A 10000-nucleotide genomic window follows, 5' to 3' on the forward strand; every position below is an offset into this window, starting at 1 on the left:
TCAGAAGATAACAAGTAAAATGAATGGAGAGAGAAAGTAAGCGTTGGTCCCATGCACCGATCTCTCGGATTAAGGATTTCGATTTCATGTGTACTTAGTGGCACGGATCGTTGTTAGCAGACAGGTTTACATGGTTTATGTAGTGCAGCTGCACTAATGGCTTTTTTACATGTAAACGAAAGAAAGGACTTGCATAATAATAGCTCGGGGGGTACTTTAGGAATTTCTGGGTGGAGATGTGCCGCTGGGACCCTGGAACTAGCCTATACCACAGCTAGTTCAGCTGGATTTTGCTACCCTATACTAGAGTAAACTCCCACCGATTTCCGTCTAAATACCGATACTTGACAGTTAATAATATCCAGAAGTGTTTCATGATAGCCATTTATCGACACTGTTGAGGCTGAGTTGCGTAAACTTAAACTTTGCCGACTCGATTTTTTCATATTTTTGAGCGGAAATTCTGGTTTCCTTAGTCTTGATAAAATCTTCAAGCGACTGGTCAGTTTCGTGAAAAATGATACCCTATTCTAGACCCAAACGCTCGGATTTATATACGCTATGTTAGAGTAAACTGCTTGAAAACCATACCCTTCACAGCGGCACATACCTATATAGCACATATATGGCAGTACCCCCCCTCCCCCGGGAATAATAGACTCTAAACTATCTCCTCCAAGTCACAGCCAACATAATATCCATTTGCTAACACTTCTTTGTGGCTTGGTTTGCCCTTTTGAGTTAAAGAAGCGCCGATATAAATCCTTTACAGTATTGACTTCATGATGAAAAAGTGTCCAAAATGAACTGATTTATTTAAATGTTTTTGCTATTTGCGTCAATAGATGAAGCAGGCATGGCTTCAATCCAGAGATCAGCCAGCAGTCATAATAGTCCACAAAGTAATGCTACTGACGTTAGATTTTGGTGCAAACAAAGAGGTTACTGCCGCCTGGCCGCACCCTAACTCGATGTAGAAGTCAAAATCAGGATTAATTTTTGTCGGACAGCTAGTTCCCTTCACCAAGAAAACCGATTATGTTTACAAGCATTTAACCAGCCCCAACCATGCAGGGAATCTTTTCATTTAATTGATAGCTCCTCCTTAATGTGGTTTATGCAAAGTTGACGTCTTTGTCCACGTCGACCGTAATGAATTAAAGAAACGCAAAAAAAAAAAACTTTCAAATTTGAGCTGCGTTACAATTAAAGGTAAATAGAGTCATAGCCATTTGATGATGTTGGAAACGTTGCGTGTATAGTATAGTATCGTCCAATTTCTATCCGCCGATGAGATAATGGTCTGATGGACAACGGTAATCTATATACTTGGGCAATCGCATATTCTAACACCTTTATAGTATAGATTACTCACCATATTACTTTACTTAGCGGACGTCCAAGACAAACTTGTTGAAAGGGCCGAATGCACGTAGGTTGTAATTGCAGTGTACTAACACGGTGTAATCAAATGAAAGGGTTAGCTATTAAAGAAACCGCGGCTTTGGTGCTGCGTCAGTGAGGAATAAAACACGGAAATTTAGTTTCCTCAATTCGCTCTGATGAAGGGGTAACGCTGGAAACGTCAGCTCGCGAATCTGTCTCACGGTGTTGAAATACCTTTATATTAAACTCGTTTGATTAATTAAGCCAGATATTTGGAACAACAAGGTAAAAGGCCGTGGTGTTTCTGTTATGAGGGATGTCAGACTTACCCTGGCTTCCAGTTGTCGTATCCAACTCAACGTACAACATGTACTAGTATCAACTGATGAAAATTTTCCGCAGCTGCAAAACTGAACGCGTGAATAAAGCAAAGTATATGGTGCAGACGGTAAACATTCCAAAGTGTAGATCTCTCAAACCCTAACCTTACTTAATTGTTTCGCTCAAATTAAGACTCATTGTGTTTGAGGTGCCTGAGTTCACGGTGATCATGAATAGTCTACAAACATTTACATAAAGTAATCCTTGTCGCTCTGGTTGAACGCATTTTCAAATCACTAATCCCTGCAATAAACGTAAGACATAACTAAGTCATTTTATTTCAATTTATAAAGTCATCGAAAAGGAAGCTGGAAATTCTCAAACCCTCTGATCTGATGATCATCACTGCCCTAGTAAATACTTTTGTAAAACAGAGGTCTGGTGCTGGAGCCTGGATAGAATTACTTTAATCAAGCCTGATAGATCGATCTTTTTTATTACAAAGACCATGATTAGCATCACACTAGCATTCAAGTCTTCCACTAATGGAAACAATAACACAACAGAAGATAGACGTCCTTCATACCGCACGAAATAGCTATTGGCTATTAGTCCGGCAATGAATAGATTACATGTGGCTTTCCAGAAACGTTTCATTTAACTGCTGAATGCAAAGCATCAACAAAAACTTACATTGGCTAAAGCCACTTGCCTTTTGTCGTAAAAGAAAAAATACCTACATGATCTTCTATTTTTCTTATCGTAGTATTTATCTTTAACCCCAGGCCTGTGATTAGTATAAGATCCAAACGTGTTTGAACTGAATTTGAGGTTAGCTAAGCCTATAAACGTCTGCAAATTGGAGCCCACAAACAGGGACAAAGTTAGTTGAAAAGAATCGTTTTCATTCCATGCAGGGGAATTCCTCAATCCCTGCTCTCCCTTTTTTATGTGCCTCCACCCCCACTCCCCCACACACACACACACACTCTCCACCCTCTCCCTCTTTTCAATGCTGCAACCATGCAATAGGAAGTCTACGAAGCATTTTTCTTGGTCGGACATCTTGGGGTTTTTTTTCGCCGAGCATGCCCACTCCAAAGCCGATGAATTAATCATTTTATTCAAGGGCGAAAAACACCATCCTGGTTAACCCCATTGCAAATATGGCATCATTGTTTTTATGCCGCGAGTTCTCTTCGGGCTACAGTAACATTGGCACCTGAACCCAGCTCAAGATCTAACCCAAAGATCTTCCCAAGTCGCTAGCTCAGCGAAAACTATCTAACTAGCCAGGAGGTCACTGAGTAGTACTTCATTGGTCAGTATTCAAACAATACTTTTATGTAGCTTGTTAAAAGGAAGAAATGTTTGGCCATAGCTTGAAGCTACTCTTGTGGTGTATAGCCTATGAATGTAGCTTAATTTAGAAAAAAGTTATTTAAAATACATGTATATATTTGAAGTGCGGTTTTATAGATGAAAGGCGGAAGTGATCCTTGGACAATTTAAGCAATTGTCTGTTACAGACAACTGAAAAATTCAGGTGGCGACAACGGGATTCGAACCCATGACTCCTGCGATTACTGGTGCAATGCTGGACCCGGCTGGCATCGCTGGGGTCATGAATTCTCATCTCGTTGACGCCACTTGATTTTTTTCAGCTGCATGTCTATAAAAAACAATTGCTTGTGAGGATCACTTCTATCTTTCGTTTAAAAAGGGACAATTAAAGGTCTTTTTAACTGTAACTTTTTTGATACACCCCGAAGTTCGAACCAGAGTAGCATGTCTCATTGCCAAAACCTACTTGCTGTGTGAAGTAACTTTAACAAATGTTTGTCTTTGTAACTTTGTTTCATTTTACCACAATAGTCACAAAAGAGCCCTTCATAGAGGCAGTGTTTTTTCATCCCACAAACAGAGGGAAAGATATTAAACGAAAGACATGGTACTTCGATCTAAAGGTATGCCAGAAACAAAACAAAAAAAAAACGAATGTAAAAAGCGGTAATTAAACATTCACTTTTCTCAGTCTAGTATTTTTCTCAATATTTTCATGAATACTGAAACCACATGCATTGAAAACGGCGTCAAATTGCGGGAAATGATCCCCCTAGTGCCCAGTTTCTAGGGATATAATTCAAACTCTTTTTCAATGCGAGAACACGTTTCGGTGCTTGCAAAAGACACAAAATACTTGGAAAAACATACCCTTTAAAAGTGGACACGACATGGGGACTGAAAGCCTCGAATGAAAATTATAAACATTCCATTGTAATGGTGCATTAAGATCAATAATTCACGTATATCTTTTAGTGCAGTAGGCTTGCCAAGTACACAGTATAATAAAATTCAGGGAAAACGTTTGTAATACGAGAAAATAAAGTGTGTATCGTTAAAGAAAACGGTTAAATCTTACAGATCTAAAATGCGTGAGAAATGCCTAAAACTGACCCAGAACGCCACGATTTACTGAGAGAAAGCAAAAAAAAATGAACCATGAAACTTTTCACTGTGCGATTGTCGTAACTAGATTCATGTACATGTACAAGAAACCAATCGCAAAAAAATAAATACTTAAAATTCGACAGAGCACACTTCGGTATGTATTTGTATATAGCTTACCAGAACTAACAAGGATCAGTGTAATTCCCAGTCAGTGCACTAGTCCAATGAAGGACGTATTGGCGGATAATAGTCTAGTGAACATGCTATCATTATTATCTACAAGAAACCGGGTTACAAAATTGGTACAGCAAATACCAGCACATCTGTTCGTTACCTTATTGGTGTTTATCGGCAAACCTGTGGTTTTGTTGCCATTTTATAGGATAAAATTTAATGGGCCTTGTCTAGCCGTCCGACGCGAGTTATCTTCATTAAAAATATATGTTTGCATTATGGAAGGGATTTAACAGTTAGAGTTAACGTGAGACAAAAACCTTTGTTTGTTGAAATGAAAATACGAAAGCCAAAACAAAACTACCATATGCATATTCTTAAAGATAAGATAGAAATGAGTTTAATTTTGAATATTCTCGAAGAAAAATGAGAACTTCAATTATCTTGGGACGCGTTTGATTGACCCTATTCCGGAATAAGAATACGTCGTAGAGTAATGATTAAAATGGCATGTTTGGCACATTTCAAAGCAGCAAGGATAATAAAAATATGCTTAAAATAGCATTTTAGCGGATGTTTGACAATTTTAATGTCAATCTCCGTAAAAACGAAGGATTTCTAACTTATATTTCATGTGTTCTTATACCGGAATACGGTCAATCGAACGCACCCTTAATCTGAATTGAAAATGGACGTATAACATTGGCTTGTCATAAATAACTGGACAAAACAACCCGAAAAAGAAATCACATTCTCTTTTTATGAGAACTCCTTTTTTTGCAGTAGACACTGAAACAAAGTGGATGATCTTACTTTTTTGCAACCTTTTCGGTAGAATATGTTCAGTCCCAGTTAGGTTACGAGTGGGAATGTGTGCCACGAATGCAATGACCGGGTATTCCAAACTCACGCTTAATCCTCTTTTATAATAAACGTCCCTACAACTAAGGCAAAAATCAGACCAAGTCTACTTTTTTACCAATAGAACTAAGCGTGCGCAATACGTTTTCACTTTAAGTATTTCTAATAACATGATGCATACTTCTATGTACTTCCTGTAGATTATCTAACGTATCATTGTCAGCAAATATCTGCTCGAGTTTGACTAGGTTCCATCGTAATCTAACTGGATAATTCGTTAAGCGGAAGCAAGAGAGTAATTCGAAAACGTTTAGACAAAAACACGAATCTTTAAAAAGCAAAAAACACACGCAAACTGTGTGATTGGTGGTTTATATAATAACCAAATCAATGCGCGCGCTCTGATTAGTCAATCAGCTATGTTTTATTGTGCCAGTAAACTGATGGGAAATCGCGCGTCTTCTGAATTATTATATAAAAGCACTAGACCACAGGTTTCTATGGTTTATAGGCATGATAAACCACTTGGAATGTTGGAAGAACACTCGACGAATTCGTAAATCACTCGCCTGCGGCTCGTGATTTACGAATCAGTTCCTCTCGTGTTCTACCAACATACTGCGTGGTTTATCAGCCTATAAACCATAGAAACTTGTGGTCTATTGCTTAAATAGCCCCTGAGGTGTAACATCTTCAGAAAATTACTCAGTTAAAAAATACTTTACTCTCTAGTCTACGCTACTGCACTCTTTCTTCCTCCTAACGAAGTAGAAAAAGCAAAAACCACGGAAATAAACAGAGAAGTTAACTACAAAACACAAACGAAAAAATAATGGAGACGTCAACATACACATGGAGCGCCGGGCCGAGCTAAGATAATTGTCGAGCCGACAAGCAAATAATAAATAAGCAAAAACGAAGGCTGTTTTCTTTGCCAAAATACAAGTGGTTCCAACGTCAAAGCAGGCCTTTTTCTAAAAAAATGAATTTAAGTTAATTTTGAAAATGATCATCTCGTTTTATTTTGGTTTTCAACGCTTCTTCAACGCTTCAAGTTGTTTCCTCTAATAATACAACCAAAAGTGATTGAAGAGTCTAGGTGGTTTCTTTTCTTTAACTAAGGGGTTTCTCTTCCGTTACAGTGACTGTACTTTGTTATCTTTCTCTGTTTTTAACAATGAAACACAATTCTCCCCCACCCCCTCCCGGTCGGACGTGTTCGACCTTTTTACAGATACGGCGGCCATTTTGAATTCTATTGTTTCAAATAGCTATTATGGGATGCCAGGGGGCAAATTGATATGAACATCCCATAATGTCTTTTGAAACAATAGAAATAAAAATGCCATAAAAGTCTATGTTGGAAAACACTGCTCACACATTTCACCGACCACACTAAGCCTATTGTTGTTCGCAGAACTAAGTATATCTAAGCCACGTGTTACGAGTTCGAATGTTTTGAGGAAAGGTAGTTTGCAAACTAAACTGAACGCAGGGTTGTGGGAACAACAACAACAAGATTTATTCCAAAGTGAACGTAGTTTCCACGAAGTAAAACTCTTAACAACACGTACTCGACAAACTTACACGGCCTCCGCCAACTTGAATAAACACTGCTTCTGTCACACTTGACTAAACACGGCTAACGCCAACTCTCTTCGCTTGTGAAAAACTAGTTAGAAAAAACTTTGCTTGTACTCGTCTACTTATACACTCTGACAAGAAGCTTCTAGAACTTTCTAAATTAGTAATCAATCTAATTATGGAAAGATTACAAAACACACCGATTTAGAAACGCTTACGCACGAACCTAAAAATAAACAAACTACGAACTCTCGCGAAGCCTCTAGAAAGTAACGCTAGTCAGGCAATGCTATTTTTCGTAACACCAGGCTTTGAAGTTAGTCATTTATTACTGTGTATTTCCTTTACGATTCGGAGTTCGGTTCACTGTTCTTTTTTACAACAAAAGTTTGAGTATTTTAAGGCTAGTTTTTCTGACTGCAAACTTGTGATGCAGCATGGCTTTGTTATGGCAACATGGCCGGTATTCTTGCAAAAAGACATCTGATTCTTTGCAGATCTGATCTTCCGTAGCAAACGTTAAGTCGCCCTTGCTACTGTTTATTCTAGTCATTTCGTAGTTTTAGTCAGAAAAAAAGAGGACAACAGTCGCACCGCAAATGCTAGGAATTTGCGAACAATGATGGCGTTTACTTGTTACGAAGAACAATACATGAACATAACCAGATGAAAATTTCAGTTTTGATAATAATCCCGAAGTTTCTCTTTAAATCGAACCGTCGTACATTATCCATCGTTTGATAAAACTGAAATTTCATGTGTTTCACTCCACACTGACGCAGCAGCACCCCCAGAGATAAGTTGAGTGAAAAGGTGGGGGGGGGGGGGGGGGGGGAAAGACGTTTGTGACAGCATGCCGAATGTTCATTTCTAGACACGACTGGACCTTTTTAGCCACATTACCAGCGGTTTTTCCTTATTTATTTATTTATTTATTTATTATTTGTTAAGCTTTCTCTACAAGTAATCACAAAAACAAGATTTAAGAAGACATTAATTTGTAGAGGAGGAACATCCAAAAGGGTCAACGCACCATACTAGGGAGGCGCCCTATCGATAGACGAAGAAGACGAATTTCGAATATTTCGTCTAGCTATCCATGCGCTTTCCACGTGTTTAGCACTGTCACGTACTCGCATGCCTTTGTCCCTTTTTTAAGTTCAAATACCCTCGTTACAGTAACACGACTCACCACTAAAATAGATAATATTCATCGCTGATATTTTAATGATATTTTAGTAACGTGGAGACCGCTCTTGAGGCTGACGAAACCGTCCGCTTTACAATCATTGCCCGCGCAAACAAAGCGTACATGTAGAAATCCGTTTTCCTTATTTTACTAGCGTGGCAATAACACGTATTGGCAGTTTTCAATTTTTGTTAATTAATAGAAACCTAAGGGTGGACTGCGGACTAAGTTTTTACCCGTTTTATATATGCGAGTCAGTGCAAAGCTGATTTGCTCAATGTCACATACCTTTTCAGTGATCATATGCCTGACGTTAACTTTAAGAAGTAATCGAAGAGCTCATCGGTTGCACCCAATTGCAAATAAGAATGATATCAGACTATTCCCGCTTACCTTATATTGTTGATGTAAGCAATGCCGGGCCTCTTGCAACATCAATACTGAACAACAAAGAAGTCAACTCTTGTCACCGGCATGCAAATACGACTACAGAACAGCAGGTGACATGATGAATTATTGAGAACAGTGAAATATCAATTCTACTTGTCAAACCTTTACTCATCATTTCATTTTGATAACAAATTCACGGTGGATGGCTCATCGACGCCGTCCCTCCGAAGGAAACCAAACACAGTGGCGAACCATTTGCATTAACAATGTATTTTGGTAATGCCCGCAGGAGATCATGAAGTTCTGCGTTTCTTGACAAAATCGGGAAATGGTAATTAACGTTCATTAACAGCCACCAGTTTTTTCTTCCCTGTGGTGCTGTCTTAAAAGGGTACCCAACGAGCAAATGAAGCCAACCTTTGAGAGACATTTCTAGCCTCCCTGTAATGTATAAAACCTCTCCAACGAGATGCTTTTATCACCTAGAAGTCCTAGAAGAATAGGCAATTTCCGAGTTCATGTCTGCCTTCTCTTCAAAGCGAGTCTAGGTGCGAAGTTTTTCTTATGAAAATTAGTTTTCATTCATATGTAAAGTAGAACTAATTACCATCACAAAAACTTCGCACTTAGACTCGCTTTGAAGAGGAGGGAGACACGAACTCGGAAATTGCCTATTTGAACTGTTAGGATATCTTAGCTGAAAATTGAAGTGTCCGAAATTTTTTTTCCCTGCGAACCATTTTCTCATCTGAAACTGCTGGGTGACATAATGAAGCAAATTACTGAGCAGTTGAAAAGAAGCATGAAAAAATCCAGGCTTGTCTCATTCAAGCCTGGATTTGTTTAGGCTTCTTTGTAACCGCTAAAGTTGCTTTATTAATTTCCCTCCCAAGAGAGCACTGACCTACATTAACTAACACCAGACGATTTTACTCGTCAATGCATCGGGGACGCCTCGGGCGTGAAATGGTTAACTGCGACGACCACTTTAACCATATTTTCTTGTAGCAGTATAAACCAGGTGGAACGAGTAAATAATCAAAACCTTTTGTTTTTCACATCGGAACTCAAAATTCTCGCGCGCACAGTTCGTTCTTCCTTTGTTTCCTAAAAGTGTTTTGGCCACAAAGAAACATTTCTTTTTGTGCTCTTTTCTTAAAGCATTTCTGAATTTGGTCCAAGTGGTGTTTGCAGAGTGTTGTGGAGGGCAATAAAATAGCAAAAACGCCACGTTAGCCAGATCACCATAACTGGAAATAAACAATAGACGTCCAAACAAATAATTTATATGTATAAATGTGTTTGAGGTGCAGGTTAAAGACGAAATTGAGAGAAGTGAACCTTGCACTTAACTGGACAATTTAAGCAATCGCCTCTTATAGACATCTGCATAAGAAGAGGCAATTACCTAAATTGTCCAGTTAAAAAAGTGCAAGTTTCACTTCAATCTCAATTTAAACGTCCACGCAAAAGCTAACAATTGTTGACAATGGTTTGAACTCTATATGTGGGCTCGCATGAATTACCCCAAGGAAAGCTATCCACCCATCTCTGATATACATCTACATCTACATGTTCCAGCACTCGGCAAAGTGCCTTTTTGACTTGTGGCTGTTTCTGCTTAGGTGGCCTCATACACCACAA

At 38.7% G+C, this 10000-nt stretch overlaps 1 protein-coding gene across 2 annotated transcripts in view; it reads right to left on the reverse strand.

The window, feature by feature from the left end:
- LOC137972109 (voltage-dependent T-type calcium channel subunit alpha-1H-like) overlaps positions 1–8363 on the reverse strand; it is a 33363-nt gene extending 25000 nt beyond the window's left edge. The window contains exon 1 of one of the 2 annotated variants that reach the window (XM_068818937.1): positions 8255–8363. The gene's annotated coding sequence lies outside the window, so the exon portion shown is untranslated. Of the gene's footprint in view, positions 1–1715; positions 1913–8254 lie in introns of those variants that run through there. The other variant, XM_068818935.1, reaches the window with a different exon arrangement.
- Positions 8364–10000: the final 1637 nt, after the last annotated feature.

The sequence above is a fragment of the Montipora foliosa genome, chromosome 9, assembly GCF_036669935.1.
Source record: "Montipora foliosa isolate CH-2021 chromosome 9, ASM3666993v2, whole genome shotgun sequence".
Lineage (NCBI taxonomy): Eukaryota > Metazoa > Cnidaria > Anthozoa > Scleractinia > Acroporidae > Montipora > Montipora foliosa.